This window comes from Osmia lignaria, chromosome 11 (assembly GCF_051020975.1).
Source record: "Osmia lignaria lignaria isolate PbOS001 chromosome 11, iyOsmLign1, whole genome shotgun sequence".
Taxonomy (NCBI): domain Eukaryota; kingdom Metazoa; phylum Arthropoda; class Insecta; order Hymenoptera; family Megachilidae; genus Osmia; species Osmia lignaria.
In genome coordinates, this window is record NC_135042.1 from 7,756,376 (window position 1) to 7,783,032 (window position 26,657).

Here is a 26,657-nt window from a genome sequence, read left to right on the forward strand (position 1 = left end):
GAAATATACAGTTACGTTCCACGTGATATTTTTCCTCAATTTTCACTAGCAACCGTAACATAATAAAGCGAAGGGGTGGAGGAGGGGTAAAAGGACACGGGTCATCGATATTGTCGTTGCTCTCTGTAGAAATAACTTTACGACGCGTGGAATATATATATATTTTTTTCTCTCTGTTACCCTTTCCCAAAACGATATTCGCGGAGGAATATTTTTTATCGCGCCAGAGAAAGAAAGAGAGAGCAGCTATTCGTCCGTGATAGGCGAACACTGTAATCGCGCACGCGTGCGCCAGCGTTCGTTTATAAATCGTTGCGAAGGTGAACGTAGCCCGTTGGCAGGGGGGAGGGTAAAAAATTAATCGCGACAAAAGGAATATATCAAACACGGTGAAGCGGCACGTAGTGATTAATTAGCACCGGAACCAGACGATTAAAATTCAGATACGGTACGCGGCTGCGCTACAGGACAGACATCAAGGGAAGTTGCTCAGAAATCGCGCGGATCCATCCGCCCGGATTTTATTCCGTTCCCGTCACTACCAGTAAATCAAGTCACGTGTCATTTACCCGAATACGTAATGTATCGCATAAATATACGAACCACGCACACAGTCACGCATGGACGGACACGCGGAGGGCGCAGAATTTTTTTTCCATCCCCCTCTCTACCTCTTCGTCACTCCGCGCCGATCTTCCACCTACCATTCGGTCCCGTCACCCTCTGTCCAGCCCTGGAAACCGCAATCCCTCATCTTTCCCTACATTTACTCGATCCGCAACGGGTGAAACGTAAACTCGTTCGTTCGCACCCCTGATGCTGTTCGTACTCTCTGTGTGTGTAGGTGGATGTTCTATGTACAGGTTTTCCTCATCTCTGGTCGGTCGCGCGACATCGACCGAGATAACAAAATTTCTCCTGGCTTCCAGGGAAAAATTGGACCGAACCGAGTGTTCCTATTCCGCGACGGATGACATTAACGATAACGTCGTTACTTGTTAAATCCTGTGTGCTACGTAAACGAAACTATCCTCTATTTCGGGTAACGGTTCAAGTTTGCAAAAGATTGAAAATCACCTCTATTTATCGCTGATAATAAAGATAACTAATTTGGAGATTATTTTAAGAGACTTATGAGCAACTACAGAAATGAATTTCCTTCTGCTAGAATTAATCTGGTATTTAATACAATTTTGAAAAGTGTTTTAAAAGAACCGCAGAATTCAACGACCATGTAATTAAAAAAGAAAGGAAACAAAGTAACAGTTCATTCTACAATTAAAACGGATTCCCTCGAGAATGAAGTAGAACAGAATTTTATTGTACCTACATATTTTTTGCTCGTCACTTCAAAACTACCTTCTTTCTGATTATATCATTCTGAAGGGGAACAAAGCATAGAATAATATCTTAAGAACGAGATAACAGAACCTCTTTCAAATCTATTATCATTGTTCACAGTTAGAATCCGTTCAAAAGAAAGGAAAAATATCACGAGGCAACCGTCGGCCGAGGGTTCGTATTAAGGAGACTCGGCACGGGGTTAGATATAGTCGAATCCTTCGCGGTTACCAGATCTCGGGAAAGCGAAAAAGCCCAAGGAAAAATGAGATATGATGGAGCAGCTGAGCGTAAAATAGTCCCCGACTCCGTCTGCCCGACTACCAGTTATTCACTCTATACAGCTTCTCTGTGCCACGGTTATGCGTATTACCTTCCTTCGCGTCTAACCGAACGGTTTTGCACTTCCCACCCACAAAAGAATTCTTCGATACTTTGTCGGTCATGGTTATACTTTACATTCGATATTACCTACAACAGCAGCTGAATAATTTCCTTGCTTTCGGGACTCTAAAGATAGGCGTTCTTGAGAAACGAGGAATTATCTGTGGGCTCTGTACCGAACAGGAATCCCAATTTAACGCTGACCGATAAGTGTTATTTCTGATAAGGCAAGTTTCAATTGAACGCGGTGGAAAGGACGTTACGCGGTAGCATTAAAGAGGAAATAAAGGAGCAACGAGAGGGGGAGGGAGGGGAAAAGGAAAGCAAAGGAAAAGTAAGAACCCGGTAATCCGAGTCGGTGCCAAGCGCCGCGGGGGAGAGGATCCGAAAATGAGTGGATCCCTGGAACCCGATGCGGCTTCCGACGATCCCACGATGGAAGGTTGCCGCGTCTCGCGTTCGAGATGGGAATGATGGTGTTGGTGTTGCCGGCGATGGTGGTGATTTGCTCGTAGCTGCAGAAACCTCCAAGGTTCTGGTGGCGGGGAAGGGAACCGAAAAAAAAACCGAAGGCGGCCATGGAAGAAGAAAGGGTCGAAGGAACCGAGGGTTTTCTCGAAGGCGCGAGGAGGCAAGAACAGGGGCAACAACGGAAATAGAGGCGTAGGAGGCTCCGCCGTCCCGCCTCGTCTTGATCAATACAGCCACGGCCTACTACTATAGGTAACGTTTCGCTGTTGCCTGCCTGCTTGCCTGCCTGCCTGCCTGCCAGCCTGCCTGCCTGCCTTGCTTGCTTGTACTTGCTTTCTCCTCTCTCATCCCCCGTGACTCGCTGCTATAGATCTGTCTCTTATTCGAACCAACACGCCTCGTCCCATCCCGTAGCTGTTTCATCTCGTTCCGTCTTCCGTTACCCTCCAACAGGAGAGAGAGTCAGTAGGTATACGCGGCAGCAACCTACCCTACGGGACATGGACGACCGAAAGAACGCCTCTCCTTTCCCGCCTCTGTACAGCCTGGTTTTCTTGTTAAAGAGGAAAGCATCGGATATTTTAGCCTAAAAACGCCGCTGAATTTACGCTATCCACGGGAATGTTTACGCGTACCGACGCCACGATCCCCTTTGCAGGATCCCGTTACCGTACCCGCGTTTCTGGTTTGCAGCATCTCGAGATACCCGCGACTCGGATGTCTTATTTCAAAGGAACGTCGGGCTGATATTTAACACCCTTGTAACAGGTAATTCGCGAAGTTTCTTGCTTAAAGAGGGAAAAATTGTTGAAGATACTACTTCTGTTACATAGTGCTTCGAATTACTTGATAGTTACAACGATGGCAATGGAAATTACACGTTTGGTAAAATAAATTTTCAGAATTATGGAATGTAACACATTTCTCCTATAATTTTCATTCCGACTAGAGTAGTATAATAAATTTTGTAATTTAGAATAAGGAGCTTGAAATCCGTCGTTTTGACGTTAAAGCTAGATATATCAGAACAGGAAGGACATCCAAGGTACAGACACGAAGTGCGACAAGGACGAGCGTGTTTCCTTGGTCAGGTAACAAGTAACATTCACGATGCCTTCTCACTCTCTAACTCGGCATGTGTATTGTGGAACACAGTGTGGACATATGTGCTCTAGTTCCTGATACGTCAGTACTGTGCGTCCCTAACTATACAAGCTACGATGGCTGATGGATCTGACGACCAACAATAGATCTCCCTCCACTTGCGTATAAACATTCGCCCTTAGAAAACGAGCATTCCATTCCTTTCATCGGTATGGTCATACATTACTACACAAAGTGAAACGTCACATAAGCTTAATTTGAAAATATTCAACCCTTGAACGGCGGACCATGCAGAGAGCCCTAATTTTAATTTAATTTTATGCTTCATATTGTTTTCATTTTCTAAATTTTACACTTTTCTTTTCAAAATAATTCTTCCAAGTATATTCTATTTTGTTTAAAAATTATATATTAGAAAAATAATTTTTAAAGGAATATGAAATACAAAATTAAATTAAAATTGGGGCTTTCTCTATGATGCGCCATTTGAGGCTTAAATATTCACTTTCCGTAAGTTTGAACCTTAATTGACCCAGACTTTGCTATTCAAGGGTTAAGTGTTAGGCAATGATGTACTATTTTAATTAAATTAGTAAATTCATTTGTTTGTATGTTCGATTAATCCTATCAGCTGACTCGAGGCTGGAAGCCTTATTATTATAAGACTAAATCTTTCATCTAATTATTATAACACGTCGACCACCCACTTTTAACTTGAATCTCAAGCTTACTGTTTATACACGTACAAAGTTCCTTTGAATAAATCCAGATTTCGTCTGGTTTAGACACCGTTCAAGAACACCTGAATCCTTTATATCCCTTTCTGATAAAGTATTCCGTAGACGAGGCAACGCGTACCGTTCATCCGTATAAGCTAAGTTTCTACTAGCTGCACCTTCGACAGAGAAAGTATTCGCCGGTGGATGGTCTCATAACAGATTCAAGAGCGGCTCGTCGCAAACGATAGAGTTCTCTGAAAAGGAGGTGGAGGCAAATAATTGCGACTGGCGTAGGCGGTTGAAAGGGGAGTAAAGAGGACAGAGGGAACAGTTGAATCGTCGGCGTGGCTCGCGTGCCTCGACTGTTAGACGGCCACGATGGTCGCACGCCGCAAAAATTAACAGTTAAACAATGGAATCCCGTTATATAGCCGTTACTCGCAAACCGAGGTAGAAATAATTAGGGAAGCGAGTTACCGTGCACAACCGGCTCAACTTGCTGCACTCGTTCCCTCGTTCGCCACCTCCGTGCCGCCACCCACCCCCGCCCCCGCGGCTTCTATCATTCCCACGATTCCACCCCGTCCATCCTTAACCAACCCCTCCAACCCCTATGCCTGTTACAGCAACCAACGGACATGAAAGGAGCGGTCGTGCTTTCCCAGACACTCCATACACCCCCCTTCGACCATACCCCCCCCCACTTTCCTGCTACGTTTCTCGCACGTGAGCACCCGCCACTGTTATGCGCCACTAGCTGACTCTTTATGGTCTTTTAATTAGAGCCACTTTGCAGAACGAGGACAGGAAAGGTTAGGAATGCCGCTTGGAAAGTTCTTTAATTTGCTCGATAAATCAGCGGACGGTTCTCCACCACGGTGTTTGGAAGGGGTAGGTTTATCTTACGTGTGCGGTGTGCGTCGTAAACTTGCAGACCGATCGCACTTTCGTCCAATAATTTCGTCTCTTGCGGTCTACCGTATCCTTCCTTCCTTCTGTTCGTCCCCTTTCTCATCCCTTGCTGCTCGGTTTCAGAGCAAACTATTTTGGGTTACAGCGCATCGTCGCGATCGTTGTTAATTAAAGCGACGCGTGTTATTCTCATTTCGTTTTAAAATTGTAATTTTGCGTCGGATAAATCAATTACGACCTGATCTAACTAAATTTTCCGCAAACGTTTAAATTCAGAAGAATATAAAATATAGAAGCTCGTTTAAATATTTCAGTGGAACATCATACGAGTCTGTACTCGCTTCAACGTACCCTTATCCGATCGGCTTGATCTCGATTAACGGTGGCAAGTTGCCGTTCCACGGTTGCAAGTTTGCTTCGCGATCGCTTTCGAAAGAGCCCAAGTTTCACTCGATAAAGGTTTTGATTAAAGCGCTCGCGTGTAAGGAAGTTCCATACGAGGGTATCCATATGTTTCCAACTTAATCTAACTCGAGCTCCGAAAGGCCGAAGTTTTCTTTTTTTTTCTTCTTCTTCTTCTCCCTCGCGATATTCGATCGCTCGCCGATGTTCTCTTCCAGCTGGAGTCTCATCGGGCCATCAATTTTTCGCGTCTGCTCGTAAGCCGTGGCTGACCGCAAAATAATATGCGGCGGGCTTGGCCCTCATGTTTGGCTGATCGGCGGCTGATTACACGTGTTCCACGCCAATGGTAGGAGAGCATGATAAAGCTGGCGGACGGCTGGGGCAGAAGGCCAGACACAGCCTCAATCACCGCAACCTGCTGGTCAGCCTAATCCGCCATGGTGGCCACCCATTCAAAATCAATAGATAATTTTAGCCCTCTACAACGGGAACGTGTATGCACGCTTCACGTACGTATGTTGTAAAGGGAGGCCCAATAATCCTCAGCCTTCACTGTCCAGTCCCTCCAATAAATCTGAGGCCACGGTTTAACTGAAAACTTCCCAGTTCTCCCGGCAAAATTGCTTCCAGCAACGTGAAAGATTCGAGGCGCAATACTGGAATTGTCGCTATTTTTATTATTGAAAATTTCAAGTGTCTGGTACGAGAAAATTTAAAGAAAAAAGAATTTTCTGTTCGAATATGCTGTTCCTTGGGAATCGCGTAACACATCGGAGAAAAGGTAGAAGTAAGGAAACGATGAATACCATTACAAAGGGTAAATATCAATTAGCCAGTAGGAGCTTTAGAACAAGCGTTTCACGGTGCAAAGATGAGGCAGGGACGAAAGGTTATCGGACACCCAGTACACGGGGTTATACGAGGCGAAACGATGCGGCGGCGTGTGGGTAGAAACCGCACTACGTGTTTTGCTCACATCACCGAGGCATTAAGGCGCGTTTTGCCCTTCCGTACGGGGAACTAAGTTCGTCTATTCCCCTCTGTCTCCTCTTTGCCTCCAGCCCGCGGCGACGTTCGCCCCTACACGGTGGCATGAATATTCACGACCTGCGCCTCGTTCAATATGAATGCCGTTGATCTTGGCGAGCCGCTTCTCGTTCCGTTTGCGTTAACGCACACCCATGAAGAGGCGGACGGTCGCGTGGTTTGCTCCGAGATAAATAGCATTCAGAACGAAGGATACCATCGTCTGCGCGCCAGGATAAACCGATGAAGTTCCTTCTGATTGCGAGAGGGAAACCACCCTTCCTGCCTCGCGGCGAATAACGGCTAACCTATATAATAAGATGATATTTGTCCTCGGTATCTTGGCGCACGTGAATCTTAAAGAATTTCCACCGGAATATTCAGAGTACGTCGTCTTTCATGCTGACGAGGCTCGTTTCATTGTACGCATAAAGCATGCAGTCCACGCGTACGAAATTCGAGAGCATCGTGGTCTACCAGCCGCTACGTGACGAAGAAAAGAATACCGGTATCCTCGCTATCTGAGCTTTCATTATAGGATAACGTAGATCAGAGCTAAGAAACGATAAGATGTCGCTTGGCTGCAGTCGTTTATTCTGTACGCTTTAACTCTTTAGGGCTGACATTGGCTTTGATTTTTGAAACTGTCTTGAAACCTGTGCGCAATATAAACTTCTAGGTATTCTTAGGCAACTTAGGCTCTTCGAAAAAATCTAGGTTCTCCCAAAATAGAAAGCAAGTGGAATTCCTATTGCCCATGGAAAACATCAGATCAGAGTATGGCTCCTTCCTTTTCCCATTAAACACACCTCAAATTCCATCTACCATTCCTCGAGCGACCTTAAAAACGATCCTATCTCATTATCATTATTACTCGGTTCAATTTATCGAGAACGTTTGTGTCATTTCGATTCAGATTGAAACGATCTGCTGAAAGCGTACGAGTGCTCCTCGTTCCGAGCGCTTGGTCAGGATTCTTCGCGTTATTAGAATAAATCGTGCAGGTATCGGGCACGGGCCGTTGAAACGGGCGCACACGGCAAAGCCAAGAAGCGGCCGATGTGTACGCTCGAGCTTTCCGTTTCGAAAAGCGGTGGCAAAGGGACAGAAGTGTGCAAGATTCAACGGGCGAGGGAAAAAGATAGAAAGTGAAGAAGAGCGAGGGGAAGAGAGAAACGTTGATGTACAGAGAGAGAGAGAATGAGATGAAGGGAAAAGGGTGAACAGGGGCGGCAAGCAGTGCGCTTTGAGAGTGGACCCCCGCGCTGAAAGTTCAATCAAGCTAAACAACATTTCTGTCCGGTCGCTCGCCAAAAAGCGTACTGCCGAGCACGGACGGCCGACTGCGGCAGGCCAGGGCTGGCTGGCCTGCCAACCTTTCCCGACATCGGTCTGGCCTCAAACCAACTTCAAACGCGTATGAAATCGCGCTATCGTGTCGGCGAGTAGGGCGTGGCCGTATCTGTGAGACCGTGCCGGATCTGTGGCTTTCCAGGTAGCGATCGGCATCGAAAATCTGTTGCTACACGTCGACTATACCGGCTACGAGTTACGGTAAGAACCTTTTGGTAAACGGAGCGACAAATTTCGTTTACGTATGAAACGCGGTTTAATGAAGTGCTAATGGGGTATTCTGATATCTTTCATCGACCGATATAATAACTTTTGACGAGAAAGCTTATTTTTCTTAAATAATGTTACTTTTTTTTATAGATCAGATGAATTGCATTAATCATGAATTCTTTTCTTTTTTTAATTTTTATAATCAACATTGATTTTATTCAACTCACGCATAATATTTGTAGAATTTTATAATGTTCATCAACACAAGGATCAGTGACTTTCGAATTTTTCCGATATTGTAAAATGTACGGTCAATGATTACAATCAGGAAATTGATAAATTATGATCATACCGATTTTCTGCTCCGTCAAGTAACGGCATCAGATAGATTTCGCGACTAATATTTCATTCAGTCGAAATAAATTCACAACCGGCAATGAGAAGGGACGGGAGTCATCAAAGCGTAGAAATTTACTGTTCCCCGAATTCACGAACGAATACAAACGCGTACATGACCTCCATTTGATTCTTTTCTACGAAATTGGATGTACGAAAGTGTAGATACCCTATTCCAAACGTCACCTGAAAAGTGGTAGATGATACCGTTTCGATCGAAGAAATTCACGATTCAATCGTAAATGTAGGTTCAGCCTAGATAAGAACGGCCGAGACTACGACACCAAGCAGCTGGATATTTTTGAACTTTTACCCATTTTCAGGCCAGGATATTTATTTCACCATCTACTGTTCGCAACTTTTCCCTCGAGATCGCTACGAAAATGGTTACTTCACATTTTTACACTTTATCCTCGGTGAATGTGGAAAAATCGAAGAGAAGCATGAACGAGTAGAGAAAAGAAACATAGCAACCATGCTGTGCTCTCTATATTCCTCGAACATTATTGCATCAACTTTAAATTGAACACAGAGGCTATAAATATGACTCTGGAAACGATTCGGTGGAATATTTATGGTAAGTGATGGTAGACTTCTTTCATACGATAGGAAACACATTTCTTGTACTTGAATTAATTGAATTGAAACTTCTAAATTTATCTAATCTTGCAATTTCTAATCCATAGCCATTGGCATAACTATGATCTTTTTTTTATTTTAGAATATTCTAAAGCTAAAATTTTAGAATTTTGAATTTTAGGACGTTGGAATTCTAAAAATTTAGATCTCTAGGATCGTAGAATCTTGGAATTTGAAAAGCTTAGAATCTTAAAATATCAGAACAGTGCACAGCATCCTTGGTATTCTAGCGTCGCGGTAATAAAATTCTACCAGAAATTACCATAAATCCGACACTTGAACCAGCACTCAGCTAGTAATTACATACGCTGACCATAGAGAATCGAGAATCTCTTGGAGCCCTCAAACAATCTCGCGGTCTGGAGCCGACTTTGCTGATCCCAATGATTCATGTCGACTTCTCGTTAAGCATCCACGAGTGATGCTCAGGGATTACCGATTTTGACAAGCAACCGTCGCACCGTTAAGACAAGACACGTTGATATACGAGTGGACCACATCGTAGCCCCATGCAGGATTGTACCCAGCGAAATCAAGGGAGGGCGATGGCTGAACGGACACCAGATTGATCGGAGCCAAGGCTGGTTATGCCGGTGACGTGAGCAAGGGAGAAAGAGGGGTGGCTTATGAGTAACAGGGGTCGACGGCCGGATTTAGTTCCATGTGTCCTTCCTATTTACCCTGACTCCCTTCTTCCCTTATTTTAACCCGTGTTTCCTATTTTTTCCTATCAAAACATATGCAAATCAGAATGATGAAAACTCGTTAAATCCTAAAAATAAAATGACACGAAATCTTTTCTATTTCAAAGGCTCTTGAAACAGTTGAAATTGTTTGAATTTACACGATCTATGAAAACTAAAATAAAAACTTTTTCTGTGCGTATCTCGTTTGATAGTGAATTCAATATTTACAAAGGTAGATATGTTGAGAATCTGATAAAAATTTCAGTTGTCTATATTGATTCAACGATAACTGGGTCAAAAGCAATAGTGCTTTGTTGACAATGTAAAAAAATGACATTTGAAATTGAACAGAGATTTGGCATATAAAGTTAACTGCTATGTCACTTTATTATAAATTCTTGATACCTAAAATTATGGATAATAAAAATAATATTTTAAATAAATAAACTTTAAAAAAGATCCCATTGCTAGGAACTTATTCACCCATGAAACAACTTTGTTACTCGTATTGAAATTAAGCTGAAATTAAGATCGACTAAATACATATTTTTCAACATTTTAGCAAATACTGGTTATTAAACATGCCCGGCGCGTGTCTTCGGTAAGGGGAACACACTTAACCGTACAGGTAGATTTCGCGCTATTAGCTACTACGAGATATCGCGCGATCTTAATAACATTTTACGTTGGACGCATAATTTGAAACGGGAGCAAAACGAGAAGCAACTAATTGCAGCGAGTCGACCCCGTTGGAATCTATTTGCTCGGAAAACGGTGGTAGCTACGCGATCGTGAACCGGTAGTAAGTGAATTCTATTATAAATACCCAGGGCTGTTAATTCGTGAGGTGGTAACCGTCGTGGATATAGCATCATTCACCGTAACGAAGTCGGAGGCATATGCGTGTCTAGGAATATCTTCTTGCCGCATTAAAACATGCCGCACGAATGTCGTGTCTCGCCGAGAAACAAATAGGCGGTCTCTGATAGCGTTTGTTTGAACACGCCGCGGTGGCTGGAAAAGTTTGAAAGTGGAATTGAAAGCGAAGCGTTACGGCACGTAAACCGTGTTCGCCACTTCCAGCCGCTTACCGTCTACATTCGTGAGTAGCGTTTTTTTAAATAACAAATCACTTCCGTGGCCCAACAATCCTGTTTCATTTCGGAAAGAAGTCGTGCGCTTAAACCGATACAGTTATCGTAACACGTTTTGCCTATTAACATGTTAGCCAGTCGCGTATCAAAAGGTCAATTGTGATTTGGTGACAGAAAATTATCAGAGAGCAGGGAATACGACGTGTCAATTCGAAGCTAAAGTTTGAAAACAGAAAAATGACTACAGAAACCCTTCTTTAAAATTTGTAATCTTACAAATATTTTATATTGAAATTTCTCTCATCTGAAAATGAAGAACTTATCAATTTTTCATTTTTGATACCACAAGTCTATTTTCTAATTATCTAAATTTATAATTGCAAGGCTTTTAATGAAATAATCCAGATTAAAATATACGGATCGATAAGATTCCTCTTTATTACTCTCCAATTTGCAATATTTTATACCCTTCGTGACACGCATCCGATATGCAATAGTCTAATAAATACAATTCCACAGTGTCGAAAAAAGTAACAAACGTGCCACATTCCATTTCTCCTTTTCCCCCTAAAGAACCTATCCTTCTCTCATAACTCTCTCTCTACTTTCTCACTTGATCTTGAACGAAAACGGTCTGCCCTGACCTGTTCTCTCTCTCTCTCGTGCGATTCTTCCCTATCCTCGTTCAAAGCTTTATTTTATTTCCTCCATTGTTTCCACTCCTCGTGGGTACCACCCTCACGTAGTCCTCCTCATTTTCCACTCACACTGACCAAACTTTACCAACACACGTTCGAAGGTGTACCAACAGCCAGAGGACCTTGTGCACACACTCGCACGCGAAGATCCCTCTTTCCTCGGTTAGTTCCTGGTCCCTGAACGTTCGCATTATTTTGCTTGGTGGGTCCCTTTGTTTCGATCCAGCCTATTGAACTGTGGGTGAGATAATACGCCCTACAGACCTTTGCACACGACACGTTGCCCCGAAACAAACCCGCATTCTCACCTTCCAATAATCCCCGCTTTTATCCCGCCGTCTTACGTTTCTATGTCGCGACGAATTCCGCTCGACTTCCGGCCGACGCGTTCGATACAATCCACACGTACATTCGTGTCTTTATATGAAATAATCGTGGTACCTTTTTCTTGTTCACACCGTTTGCTTTTTTGTTGGACTCGATTGAATATATTGGAATTTAGTTAAACGCAAATGGAAGGGTTTTTGTTGTTCCATTGCAGCTGGATTTCTTTTCTTCATTCGAGATTGAATATAATTTGTATTTGATTTTATATTGAAAAATTCAATTATGGATTCATAAGTGAATTACTGTTGTTCTATTAAGAGATTTAAGGACGAGTTACATCCATATATAAAAATTCCTTTGAACATTCGTGGTTTCGAACTCACGGTGTTAGCAAAAAGTTAAGAGTACTAGTTTTGGAGAGAATTCAAGGGTTGAATATCACGTCCAAGAATGCCACAATATAACAGCGGTACCGTTCTCTTGGTGCAAGAAATTCCTCTGCTTGAAACATTGCTTTTATGATTAAAATTTCTGCTCGAAAGTGGAACAAATTCAACATTTATCATACTTCATCCGTAACTAATAGTATCTTAAAAATTATCACCCTCGAGATCCTCTACCTTCCATAATTTTTCCTTTTTTTATTTTATAAGTTGCGAAACTCGCGCGTCTACATATGTGTGCCGGCAAAGTTGAACTAAAACGACCCAAATCGAGGTATAGTTCGAAGTAACGACCCTTTTAAAGGTACGTCTTCTCTGAATGCTCATTCATTCACGGAGCTTTGCAATGCAGGGCCCGAAACGTTTCGTTGGAAAGCGATTGTAAGCAGATTTGGTCGAGTATCGTGGCGTAATTTGGATGAGCAATTTCCAGGTCGAAGTAGCGCCGGTGTTAGCAACCCGCGAGCTTATGTATCTCGGAGTAAATTCCGAACTGGAGGCTATCTAGGATAATATTATGCCGTGCTGACATCTTTGCTGGTAGCCAGCCCCGTACGTAACTCAACACCAGGATATGGAGCACCCCTTGCCTTCCTTTACCCTTCTGTACCTAAGCGAAGCAACGTCGATAGCTAGAGCCCGAGATCCTGCGGTCACCCTTTACAGGAGAGGCCAAAGGAGTTGCTTGCTTTCGCTGTGAAGAACGAGAGACCGGTAACTGGAGAAAGGAGGAGAGTATACAAGGATGAAAGGAGATTCCCATGGAAGACCAGGAAAACCGACTGACCGAACACCCACGCCTTACCAAACCTTCTCTGCCGCGTTACGGGGCTTTCAAATTAAGGCACAATTTCGTCCAAGAAGCCGCGATACGGATTAACAAGACGAGCCAGGCTGAACGAGCTTCTGCGTTTTACTAACCGATTTATTTTCCATCTATTATTCGTAATCTGTGAAGTCGTTATTAATAGGTCAAACTGTTATGCAAAGGAGAAAGATGAATAGTCGTATTTCCTTGAATTTCCCACCCTGAAGCGAAGTTTATTTGTCCATATATCTACTCGATGACTCCGTGCGCCAGCGAACGTTCAGTATGTATCAAGAAAATTATTTGCAAGCGAAGAAATATGTGTTTCGTTCCGTTAAAAGGAATCGGCCTTCTGTCCGAGAGCGGCTGGAAATGGAACGCATTTGTCACACAAAGGTACCAAGGGAGAGTTGAAAAACGAACTTTATGCTACGACCCTTAATCGCTCGCGGAGAAAAATAATGATTCATACTGCCAGGGTACATATCAATTATAAAGATCCAAACGGAAATTCAACAATTTACAACGGAAAGGACCGGCTGTTGGGTCGGAGTCGAGAAAATGATCGCGAGCATATTTCCAGTGGGCGAAAGGAAAAAAAAAGAAGAAAGCGGTATGCATGAGAAAGCAGTCTCGCGTATTTCTAACCTCATTTTGAGACGTCGTTTGAATTTATCGCCGCAACATAAATACCGGCCGTAGTTCGCATACCACGCGTAAGAGATTCCTTCTATGTATGCCTGTGTAAGTACGCGCGAAGACGTATCGGGGCATGGCCATTTAAAGATGAAAGATCTGCTGCCAACTTGACGCTTGTAATATACAGGCGGCCTGCATACCGCCCTTAACGTTATTAAATTTTCGGCCCTGCCTGGCCGCACGCGCGATCCTCAAATTTTAAATTCATCGAATCATCGTCGACCTCAGGCACGGAATTATTCACCGACGGATACACCGGCTCGGTGTACGTTGACGTGTATTTATCGTTGCCCGCGCCAACGCCATACAGGAAACGAAAGCGGACCGCTTAAAAATTCATCGGTTTCTCGACTCTCGACGGCATCATTTACGCGGCAGATGGAAATTTCAAGCGTGAAGATGAGACGCGGCTTTCCTGCGCACCGATTAAACCGCAATCCTTCAGAGGTAGAAATAAAAAAAAAAGAAGGAAAAAAAAGAAATAGAAACAGGAATTTCGAGAACACGAAAGTTGGAGAGAAGTTGGCAGAAGTTAGCGACTGAAATCCCCGGAGGAATGCTTGTTTTATAATACTCGAAACGGAGAACGTTGGGGTAACGTTGAAATTTCTGGCGTAAATGAAGAGGACTCGTAAGCGTGACGAGAATGAATGCGAGCATAAGCTGGAAATTTAATTTTTTCATTTTTACTTATATATCACATCATTCCGTCTATTTCATTAAAATCGACAAGAAATATATCTGAAGGAGTTTCTTTTCATAATACGCCCCCAGCCCGCAATGTACCCGTTCTCTTATCCACTTTCCACCCGCTCGAATTTTCATCATCTCTACACCAGAGATACATCAGCGTGTCGCGCTCCGGCTCGCATCAAAAATGTACGAAATTATATAATTTTCGTTTAATTAAAACCGTAATAACAGTTTTGACTGCATTCCGGCGGGCTGCCTTTAAAATATACGAGGCGCCGTCGTCGCGAACGCCGGCCCGATGTCGAGAGAGCTGGTAAACGGGGTGGAAAGTCAGTCGATGAAAAGGTTGCCGAAAGGGCGGCTCGGAAAAGGGTCACGAATCCTACGGTAATACTTCTTTTCTTTGTTCTCTGCACCGATTGTCGCGAGGCAACGTTCGATTGCCTTCGATACTTTTAATTAAACAGTGAAACCTGTAGGCGACGAGAGGCAAGGTTAAAAGGAAACTTTCGGCAAGCTTGCGCTCGAAGGATACGACGGTGCAGAGGCCGCGGAGGCGAGAAAGGCGACGAGAATGGAAAATAAACGTAGCTATGATGCCCCGAGTTTGAAACAATTAACATAACAAAGCGAAAGGGAGTCGAGGGATGGTAGGAAAGGCTGGATACGGCACAGCCAAGAGCAGACGAGAACGGAGGAGCGCGTTTCTCTTGAGATTTTGGCACTGTTTCCAGCCTCGGTGCTGGCCTATTCCAAGTTGCGGTATTTGGAAACATTTCCCCGGCCAGCGTAAACGAATCTGACGTGAACGGCTGAAGGACTGGCGCGGCGTGAAACGTTCCTCTATTACCAGCCACTTTTTCAGCTGAAACGCTGCTCGTGATAAATATCGTCGGGAATTTACTTGTTTGATCGCATACATCAAATACACCGATCAAATCCTACGTAAACTCTGAACCAGAAATTATAATAAATTATGGAATCTATATTTCCGAGTTGTATAAAAAGATTTCGATTTTCATCTTTATCCGATGAAAAGTGTAAAATACTTTTAATTTTATCAAATCATTTAAAAGTTTTATAGATAAAGTCTAAATTACCTAAATTTTGATTGATTTTTCTATTTATGATTATTCTGAGAATCTCTACAACTAAAATTAAAATTGGTATCCCATATTCGTACCCTTTCCTCTATACGATTCGAAGACGATCGCAAGACCTCAAGATATAAAATTTCACGAATATAGAGATTCTTTTCGTGTTAGCTGAAGGATCAGAGTTTCCTCGTGGAAATTCGCAGATCGGAGCACTTTATACGATCGGCAGTGTGCACGAGCGACGTGCAATCTGTTTGTCTCGTTGTATATGTATAACATCGAATCAAGCGAGAGAAAATTTTCCACGGGGGTGCGTTTCAAAGTGGCACTATTCAAAGCATCTTCAATGTCTCTCGCCATTTTCCAGCGTCGTCGGCGTGGCACAGCTTATTTGATTAAGGTGCATCGAAGGCGCCATGCATATAATCGTATAAATTGCTTTTGATGTGTGAGAGCGTGAGCTCTCGCAGTTCTGTCTGCGGGCTTGAAACTTTCACCACCCCCTTTTTCGCCCTTCTTTCTTTCCCTCTTTGCATTCTCTATCGCCTTTGCTTTCTTCTACCCTCCTCGAAACATCCCCGTGATATGCAATATCGTCACGCGAATAACAAAATACAATACCTGCCACGAGAATTCCCCCGTTGAGGCAATAAATACGATACGAAGCAATATGCGAGAAAGAGTGGAAAAGAAGGTATTAGAAGTCGTTCTCGTCTCGGCACGAATAGATAGCGCAAAAGATACCCGTATCGAATCGTTTTCGATCGACAACAACCCTGAGACCGGTGAATTATCAAGCGACGCGACGTGAATGTGAATCAAAATTTTAGCAGGTAGCGTGACTTCAATAATCTCTGATGTACGTACTCATCTTACGATTGAAACTAACTGGTAATTCAGAAATTCCCTAATTTTTGCATTTGAAATTCATTTGCTTTAAAAGAACATTATTTTAAATGGTAGATTTATGATATTAACTAAGTTGTTTTAGACCCTCTGGAAATGTAGCAAAGTTTTTCTAACTACCTATAAATTCTTTTACTACAAGCAACAAAACGTTTATAATCGTTTAAAGAGAATAATTGTTAACCAACGGGTTGATAAGCAATGTATTCGTGTACAAATTTTTCGAAAGAAACGTCACGCGATTAAATTTACTATTTTGATAACGCCGGCTAATCTAGTTGCTTTGAAATTAAGGTTACCAGCGAAATAAAGCTACACCTGAAGCCCAACATAAATTAACCGGTGCACGTGACCGCGATAAATACGTAGGTTTTCTCATTGGTACTAAAATAACAGGTGATTCCCTGTTCGAAAATAAATGGAAAATGTAGAATGGAAATTTTGTTTATCCGAGGCTTTGTTTTCGGGAGTTCGTAATTTGCAAAGTGAGATACGTTTAATGCCTCCTGAGTTGAATTTTAAAAATGTCTCTCAGATCTTTCATAAAAAAAACAGATGTTTTGGATAAAAGAGATAAAATTGTAGATCCAATTTAACATAAAAAAGTACAAGCACGGATAATGGAGTAAAGTTAATTAAAACAGTATTATAAAAAAGAAGTTTCATTGTGAAATTATGATAAATCACCTTTTATACAAACACAAACTTACAATTTTGGGAGTGATTAATAAACCATAATTAATCACGTTTTAAAAGTACTATCCATTAATTTTTAAAAATAACACGTTGAATGGAATATAAAGTGATAAAAGAAGCGAAAATATTTTTATAATAAAGAAGCAATAGAATGGGAATATTTGAAATCGTTTATATCTAATATTCAATTTATAGTATGCGAGCGCAGAAAGTAATGTAAAGAGTGAGAACGGAAGACAATAATAAAGGCGCAACGTGCTCGAACGACACGTCACGTCTGGCTATACACAGACCGTATCTACTTGCTGTAGCGACGCACCCAGCTAAGTGGAACGAGGCGTTACGTTCAGACGTCGCTGTTCCGGTAACACAATTCAGAGGGGAGTTCTCTCCGAGGACTTTCACCGTATTAATCCAATATCAGCTATACGCTTTAGAATCAGGTTAACAACCTCCTAGTTCTAGACTTCCTTTTCCCTCGACCCAAAGACTTCCGTTACCCTTTTATTTATTTGACAATCATATAAAATATCTACCTTATTTCCTACCACGTTTATGAATTTCCTAGTTTCTTCCAATTAACTCAATTTAATTTCAGCATGCAAATAATTCTCTGTGTTTAACATTTATAAAAAGATTGTTTTCAAAATGATGAAAGAGAATAAAGTGTGCTCAAAAAATGATTTCCTTGCAAAATTAAAATTGAAACTAATTAATTAATTAGTAATATCATAATTACGTATGAAATGACTTGACATATTTTCGAAGAGGCTATTACTGCATCGCATATTTAAATTACCATGAGACCAGGTGTTCCACTGGAAATTATTCCTGGAACTGTAAGATAATTTAAATTCCACCAGCAGCGTCCCGATAAGAAGCAGGAAAATTTTTTCTCACCACCGTGAAAGGCGATTAAATTGCCATTTCCCGATCGATACATAAACATTCCCCCGGTATCGTTCACGTCCATTGGCATTTCGTCGTGCGGTGAATCGCGAAGAAATCGGTGTATCCTGCAGTTTGTTCCTTGTATTGCAGTTTGAGTAACGCTCCAGCGCGGTTGCGAAGGCAACCAGTCAGCGTTCGTGGGAAGTATAAAATGTCAATACGTTTACCGGCCGCCCATTGTTGAGTTTGATCTATGTTTATGGCCGTTACGAGTATAGGTCGCCATCGAGTTGCATATACTCTTTTTATAATGTTCCGGACGCAAAGACAACGGTGACTTTCAAATTGTCTACGCGAAATATAAGTTGGTATTTCTCAGCTACGAGCAGAGAATCGTCGTTTTGTGTAGATTTGCGAAACACACTGAGATAAGACAGGTACAGAGAGGGGTGACTTTGCTCAAGTTGCCAACATTCACCCTTCATAAATTCCCTTCTACCAGTTGGAGCCAAGCGATTACAGAGGGTGCTATTTTTCATAAATTTCAATTAACATTTTCAGGAAAACTTGATGGTATTCACTGATCAAATTTGCAGTGGCTATATTTATAAATATAGCGTAAGTTTTTAACCCTTGAACAGTTGAAGTTAAATATATAATTTGATAAAATAAAATGAAAATAATATGAAGTACAAAATTAAAAATAATTAAAATTGGGTTAAGGGTTAAAAGCTACACCAGAAACACCATAAGGATCATTTAGATCTAAGGTTAAATACACCTGTAAAATTCAGAAAAATTGCACCAAACCCTTCAATTATTTCCGAAAGCAAAGACACCTCCAATGTATAATTTCTCAGGCTAAGAACAACGTCTCATTCGTCGCAGCAATCGCGCGAGAATTTTTTCCAGCAAGAATACCAGGAATATCGCTATTGGTCGAAGGTAGCGAACAATATGCATATTAAAATATGCGCGAAACGAAGAGCGGAACTTTAAAAATTGCACGTGGAAAGAAAAAAAGGGGTATAGTAGTAGCGGCGTGCACAATTTATGACACGAAGCGATGCTGGGATTATAAATATGTAGAGGATCCCTAGTCATTCCCGGCGTTGGTGGATAAGACTGAAAGGCGCCAGCCAGGTTGTTTGCACAGGACTTGGTGACAAAACGCCTAACTTCTTTCGTATGCCATGTCGTATCACGTAAAGAGCGAAGTGTGCCGGTGTCTCACCTTGCACACACACTTCGAACCGTGTAAAGGGTGTAAGTATGTGTGTGTGTAAGCAGCGTCTGGCCGAGGGCGATATCGTTTACGATAATGCATGTGCCTAGTGCAGATCTCTCGGTCGAACGATCGTCCCCTTCGGGCTGGTTCCCCTATCGTCGACTCGTTACCTTCGACTTAGCACGTTCACACGCGATATGATAGCACGACAGACATCGGTGCAGCCCGTTCGAGCGACAATCTTCCCATCCTGCTGGCGGTCGATTTCGAAAAATTGAACTAGAACGGCACGAATTTACCAGCCTCCCTTTTTTCCCCTAACCCGTCTCATCCCGTCGAAACGTGTACCTCATGCTGTTAGAGTATTTTCTCATTTCGGGTTATTTTCCGGCTGCTCGCTCGATGCTATCCGGCACGTAGGAGAAAATTGCCGGTCGGCGTAGAAAAAAGGAATTGTACCTAGCTGTTCGTTCGCTTTGTTCAGTATATCGCAACCAGCTTCGACAAAGCGGACGGGGTTGAGGTGGCGGAGACTCGCCGAGGGAATGAAACCTGATTTAGGACTGCGGTCCAGAAATCTCCCAGGGGACTGTCCGAACTGACCACCGTGAGCTCGCTTCGCTTTCCAGTATCCCTCTGAGTGCGATCCTCACCCTGCTACCACCACCGATTCTACGCCGGCTCCTCCGCGTCCCACGTCCAACATCCTCCTGTCCCTGGACGCCAACAAGTGCGACTCTTTACCAACATCGTGCCTCGAAATGCGTCCCGAATACTAAGGAACCCCCGAGGTGTTACACGGGAATTCATTAAAATAAAAAAGAACCATCGTAGAGGTTCTCTGAATTCTCTGCTGGAGAGGCAACGCGAAAATAGGATAATGTCCTCGTTCTACCAGCACGCTAGCTTTCTCTTAAAAGAACAAACAGTGTCTAGTTCCTATTATTAAAATTTCCTATTATTAAAAAGCCACTTGGCGATTTGCAACGCAAATATTAATATTGAAAATATTAAGTAAATCGTGCATAACATCAACCCTTATAATTTCTCGCCCCAGGCATAAGAAAATATTTCGATTCCACTGTACACAACCTTCTTCCTTCAAGTTTCTGCGATATTTTGATTATTGGAAGACCGGTGTTTTTCAATAAAACCTTGCCTCTCCCTCTCGAAAGAAACTAGCAGAAAATTTTGGTTGCTGTCAGTGGAAAGTTGCAGTCGGCGGAATCTTTGTTCCGGGACTTCTTTCCTACATCCGACGTGGATAACAAATATTGTTTCGACTCGTATAATATCGGATCCCCTGCGCCGCTATATCGAGCTTCTCTATCCTCGCAAAAGCCAAAGGCTAGGGGAAAAGTTTTAGGCAAGAGCCTGAGGAAAAGAAAGGAATAAAGAGAGAGGTAGGAAGACGCTCCTGGCACAGCCTGGCGTGTAGGTTACTACGTGCCTGCTCGTCGGGGCATCCCGTGACCGTGGTCTGGCTTAAGGATTCGGGTCAGGCTGTAACCTGCCTCGATTGCAAATACAAGGGGGAAACACTCTTGGAAGCGCTGCCAAAACCAAAACTCAAGTGGCACGGGCTACAGCAGCCGCGACCACGAAGACGCAAAAATTTAATCGCCTTACTCTACGATTCATTTGATTCCTCCTATAACCGCTAACACCACTTCGTGCGAAATAATTTGCCGCCACGCAATCATAAACATACGATTTTTGGCAACATTTAAAAAAACGAAAGACGAGATACTTTCTCCACGTCGAAGAATTGACACGGATAATGGTAACTCTTTCTCTGCAATTTCGAACTTTTATCAGAAAGGTAGATATCTTTCTGGTTCTACGATTACGTGAAATTTTCACCGATCAAAACAAACTTTCCACGAATTTCAAGCTGAAATAGAATCGATAGAACTTGGTATTTTTGTACTCTTTCCAAAATTCTCTTTCGAAAAACACAGTCAAAGTTAACTTACGTACGATTATCGCTGTAAATATGGAGGAGCGTGTTACAAGAAGATGTCAAAGACAAATCTCTTCGTATATCCAATCACTTAACAGTCAGTAAAATTCCAAAAGCCCCGCGACTAATATCCGTCTGAACGTCAGAATATTTGTATTCTTCATAGCATGAGATAGCTTGCTAACTTTCGCAAGATGCGCTCGGTAGGAAAACGATGGGCACACGCGACGTAACGGAAAAATAGCACGCCCTTTGTCACCGGATATGAATCCTATTGAGCATACTTGGAATATGCTCGGGGGACCCGGTAGTAGCGGAGGAATGCAGCCGCGATGCGAAGAGAGCTCGCAGCTTAGGCACTGAAGAATGGCTCGACATACCGCGGCAAGTTCTTTCCCGTCTTTTTGGAAAGTTCGCGTCGCCGTCTTATTACGGCTATAAAAAATCAAATTCCAGCGAACTGGCGAATGTGAGAACCGCTCCGGCCTACGTCGTTTATGAATTTTTTCATGAACGATGAAACGAATCACATTTTTTCATAATACTCGCACGGTGCTACGGTGTTTAAAATGGTATTGAAACAGCAATTTTCAGGAAAATTAAACTTTCCGGAGGAAAGGTTAACGCGATTGATAATCAGCTGTTCGAGCATGTGTTCCCTATGAGAAAATTCGTGTACCTGGTTGATAAATGTAGAGGTCCGCGGCGCGCGGCCACGCGATCCCCGAGCGCTCCACGCTGCCGCTTGATTCCGCGTGCTTGCGGATGCGAGTGATCCTACGACGAATCGCGAGCAACCACGAGATTCTCCTACCTCGTACCAACCACTGACGATCGTCCTCACAGTTCACGGCTATTCTTCGACAGCACAACGTCCGCAGTACAACGACGATGCACCGTCATCCCTCTTCTCCTATCCGCGACATGAAAATGATCCACGCGTGTCACGATTCTCGACAGCAGGACGGAGAGGGTATCGTTTTCCAATCGTCTTCTCTTCGGTCACTCAATCGAACACTCGTCGACCGCGTACAACGTCGCGTTATCGCTGTGCAACATCAATAAATATTCAACAAGCACCGTGATGATCGGTAATTTTGCAACAAGATCGCGCGTAATCGAGAGGAACGCGAGGAACATCCGCTAGCGGAGCGCCGCCGGTACGAGTCTGCCGACCACGTGAGCAAGCAACGATCGGATCCGAATCCACGTGACGTCGATTTCGCGCAGATGATCAGCGCGATCAAACGAAATCCATAAAGCGTTGAAAAAATTGTCTCCCTCGTCTGATGATCACGCTCTCTTGGTAACCATACAACACCATCAGACACTTTATACTGGAACAACGATCGTTGGTGTAATATCAATGTATCCGTTAAACGCACAATCTGAGGACACACCGACGCGCGGTTAAGTACTCGGAACACCAGGGCACGTGTATCACGAAATTATCAAATAACAACAACAACAACAATAACAGCACTATCAGCAGAGAAGGGAGGATAGTCCGTTGGGGATGGTGCCTCCGCTAGCTCCGCAGCAGACGCTCCTCGTGCTAGGTGTCAGCCCCTTCGGAGATGCTGGTACCGCCGGTGAGAGCGTCGACCGCGTGGCTACCGACCGTGCTCCTTCTAGTCGTGCTCGTACTCATCAAGAAATGAATTCGTCACCTTGCCGACCAAGGTGACGATCCACTTGGTTCATCACCCGCGCGATTATTCCCGACTGTCCCGTTTATTCTCGCCAAGAGCACACGACCGTCACCAGCCGCGCTCGAGTTTATCACTGTATCAGCCTCGTGGTCACGTTTGATCGTCCCTTCCACTATCGTTGACGAATGTTATACTCGTCGAATCTTAGGATAATTAACGGCCGGCTAATTATCCCTAACCGCTCGGCTATACCAGCTGATCGGTAGGACGTTGAAGTAAACTCGTTCGCAGAGGCAACGATGCTGCTGCCTTCTTCGCCAAAACGTGGAGATGGTGTACACTGCGGTCGCTCTCCGCACACTGAGGATAGCTGACGTCACGAGCCCACCACGCGGAGGTGGTCTCGCGAGCGAGCGTTTCGCGCCGGCGCCCGCGGCGCTGCAATCCCTATAGATACGCGACCAGTATACTGGCTCTCCGGTGCCGGTATACCGCCGGTCGCCTATATATCCCTATCCGCCTACGTCCACCGTTTGCTTCGACTCGTTTCTACCTACGACCGGAGGAACGAGTAACGGTTTAACCGTCGACGGAGGAGCTAACACCTAATGGAGTTTTACGTTACGCAACGTTGGTCACCGTCAAAGAGGGCTGAAGTTTCAGAAAGGGCTAAGAAAATGTCAGACGAAGGATAATTTGATGACTAGTGGAGCAATTATGCTGTTTCATAGAAATATTCGTTATTTAATAAGTTAATTGCTATGTCGGTCACTAATGACCAATCTGTAATCTAAGAAATGATGATTAAAAAAAACTAAAAATCTAAATTTGATGATTTATTATATAATCCTCATTCTTAATAATTAGAGTTTTAATCCGTCTTGATACATCGTGTCCATTTTTTACCGAGTATTAAGGAAATTGAATTTTTAGAACAGAGCAAGTGATACAGATCAATGATAATTCGTACACCGTTCTACGGACAGTACGCGAAGTTCCCTGGCTCCTATCAACGTTATTATGAATATTAACACTTTCTAGTCTTCCGACAGAACTATAAATATAATCATTGAAGTCAACTACTTTTTGTTAATTAATGCAAAAACGACGGAATTGGTAGCTCTGTCTTTAATGAAATGGCCATTGGAATAATGAGTGGATGTGCTAGAAGTACTTCTAGCAAAATTTTATATTTTTACCAAAACTAAAGACATAACACTTCAATGATCTTCTATTTTAATTAATGATTGGAAGAAGGAAACGAATAACGTAACGTAATAAATAAAATAAATAGATGCTGTTCTCATACAGCTTTCCCCAGAATATTTCACGATCAATCAACGTCATAAGCAGTTATAACAAAAAACAGGGTGTAATAACCCTTTCATTTACTACACAACGAGATATCTTTTCAAATTATGTAACAAGTAACATTAAAATGAAAGGCGACGTGAAGTCAAAGCACTCTCGATCGCCATAAATCATCATTATAACAATTCTTGGATATCTTTCTCTTCGACTGAATGAAATTCGTGCATCCAAGAGCAAAACTTCCTCTTGTGAATGAAATTTTCTTCGTAAAGATCCATCTCTGTTTCACTTCTAACTGTTGAATTTAAATCTCCAATAAAACATAATTCTCGCGTTAGAATCAATGAAGGAAAACGAACTAAAGGGATGACTTATAATCAATTATATATTTTCTCATCCGATCTCTCCCAATGTCGTTTTTTCCTAACTTTTTCCGTAGGTAAAAAAAAATCGAATGCTGGATAAAGATCACGCGACTAACCCTCCCGTGGTGATACCCGTGATCCTTAAGGTGATTTCTCACAGACGGGAAACCGCGAGCGAGGGATTTCAAAGAGAAAACTCGCAAGTCCCTTCGGACCGTCGTTACGGGTAGAAAGTTTCGACGGAAGTTGTGGCCTAACTCCGTTAACTCCACGGAAGACGATGGAGAAATCGACAAATTCAAGACCGGCTGGGATCGTCGAAAACGCCTCTATCCTACTTTTTTGCGCCTCTTTAAATTCAGATATCAAGGATAAATGGAGGATCGTGTCCGTTCGGACAGAGATACCACTACATCACCGGTTTTCTCAACGACGTGTCTATCGCAAAACGTCAGAGATAAGTTGCCCGATCGAAGATATATCCACGATAAGATGTATCCGAAGGGAAAGGAACGAAACGAAACGAAATGAAACGAAAGGAATGAAAACGATCGAATCCTTACGCATCGAAGGTACCGATTGATACTACAACTTTTCTACTCGTTATAGGTGGAGTGGCTGGCTTTAAGTGCATGTCAGTTAGTATGTAGGTTGATGCAGTAGGAATAGAACAGTTGAGGAGAACAGCGAAAGGGTAGGAGGGGGTTGAAAGAGGCAAACAGATGGATACAGGAAGGGCGGAGAGTAAAGGAAAGGAAGAAAGAAGAAAGAAAGAAAGAGAACGGCCGCCCGTCAATCTCTTTCTGCTCCCATCTCCCTCGTTCTTCCTCTATTTCTCTTTTGCTCTTGGTCGTCGGTGGTGTTGGGTGGTCTGATGGTAGGAGGTGGATGGAAATCAATAGCCCTGAATAATGAACCCCAAGGCAGCACCCTCACTCCACTCTCCACGGTCTGGAGCAGTCTCTCATGCATCCTCTCATTCTAAACCTAGAGAGAGCGAGAGAGCAATCTCCCTCTCTCTTCGTCTCGCACTTTCTCTCGTTTTCTTTGTCCGTCTCTCTTCATCTTCCGACGGATCGTGCTTCACCTCTCTGCGCCAACCGGGGCCTACCCGATCCCCTTCTCCTTCTCAACACCCGAAAGGAGGTGTTTGTGTCCTCTCCTAGTCCCCAAACTTTGCTACGAGACCCCCTCGAACCCAATTCGGATAACCGACGGAAGAAGAGGTGGAGGAGGCGGAGGAGGAGGAGCAGCAGCAGCAGGAGGACACGGAAAATGATTACCCTCCTCCTCTTTCTCCTTCACCTCCTCTTGCTCTTTCTCCACGACGGATCGATGGTCGTCGAGCACCTTAGTTCGTGATTCTCCTGGATTCGGATCAATACCTACTTTAGCATTGCAATAAAATGGTCGGACAGCGCGTTATGATAGCCCACTCTCTTATCGAGTATCCGTCGAAGAAGCAATTTCGCGGCCACTAAATTTATTTGCCATCTCGTTCCCAACGTAAAACCTTGTACATTATGACGAAACGAGCCGAGGGGGGAGGAAAGATGGATCCAAAACTACACGAAGGATGATCGCGTAAACGAACGATTAACAACGATGGATACAGTCCAGCGTAATTAGAAGACTACCATGGAATTAACATAATTGCTTTGGGATAGTTGAAACCGCGACTCGGAGAAATTGGCCACCGTGACGTGTTCATCCGAAGGAATCTCGATACGACGGCTAGAATAAATAGACCCGTCAATTTACATAGTCGTTAACGGGCATAGCTGGCAAGCCCTTATCGGCTCCTGAACCTCCTGACCTAGCAAACGCGTTCTACGTTGTTCCTACACTCCTCCTTCTCTACACCTCAAAGCCCATCCTCCCTGTACACCGGCTCGGATCCTTATCCGACCAGAGACGCTTATTAAAGATCGATCGGGGACATTGCAGAGATACTTTGACCAATTGAATGCGACCGTATATACCTTGGTAAACTGAATGCAAACTCTTGTCATTTACCAGCGTTTATATTGCTGGTACAGCTTGTAGCTTCAACGATGCATCTGTAACTAAGAGCCACGAATTTACAATTTAGATACAGTCGTCGAGGGGGCGGGGGTTCGCGAGGCTGTTTGTTCGAACG

The 26,657-nt window shown here is 43.3% G+C and overlaps 1 protein-coding gene across 9 annotated transcripts in view; it reads right to left on the bottom strand.

The window, feature by feature from the left end:
- bru3 (CUGBP Elav-like family member bruno 3) overlaps window positions 1–26,657 on the bottom strand; it is a 590,175-nt gene that overhangs the window by 554,232 nt on the left and 9,286 nt on the right. The window contains exon 1 of one of the 9 annotated variants that reach the window (XM_034323659.2): window positions 21,869–22,071. The exons of the other annotated variants lie outside the window; for them this stretch is intronic. The gene's annotated coding sequence lies outside the window, so the exon portion shown is untranslated. Of the gene's footprint in view, window positions 1–21,868; window positions 22,072–26,657 lie in introns of those variants that run through there. 9 annotated transcript variants of the gene reach the window in all.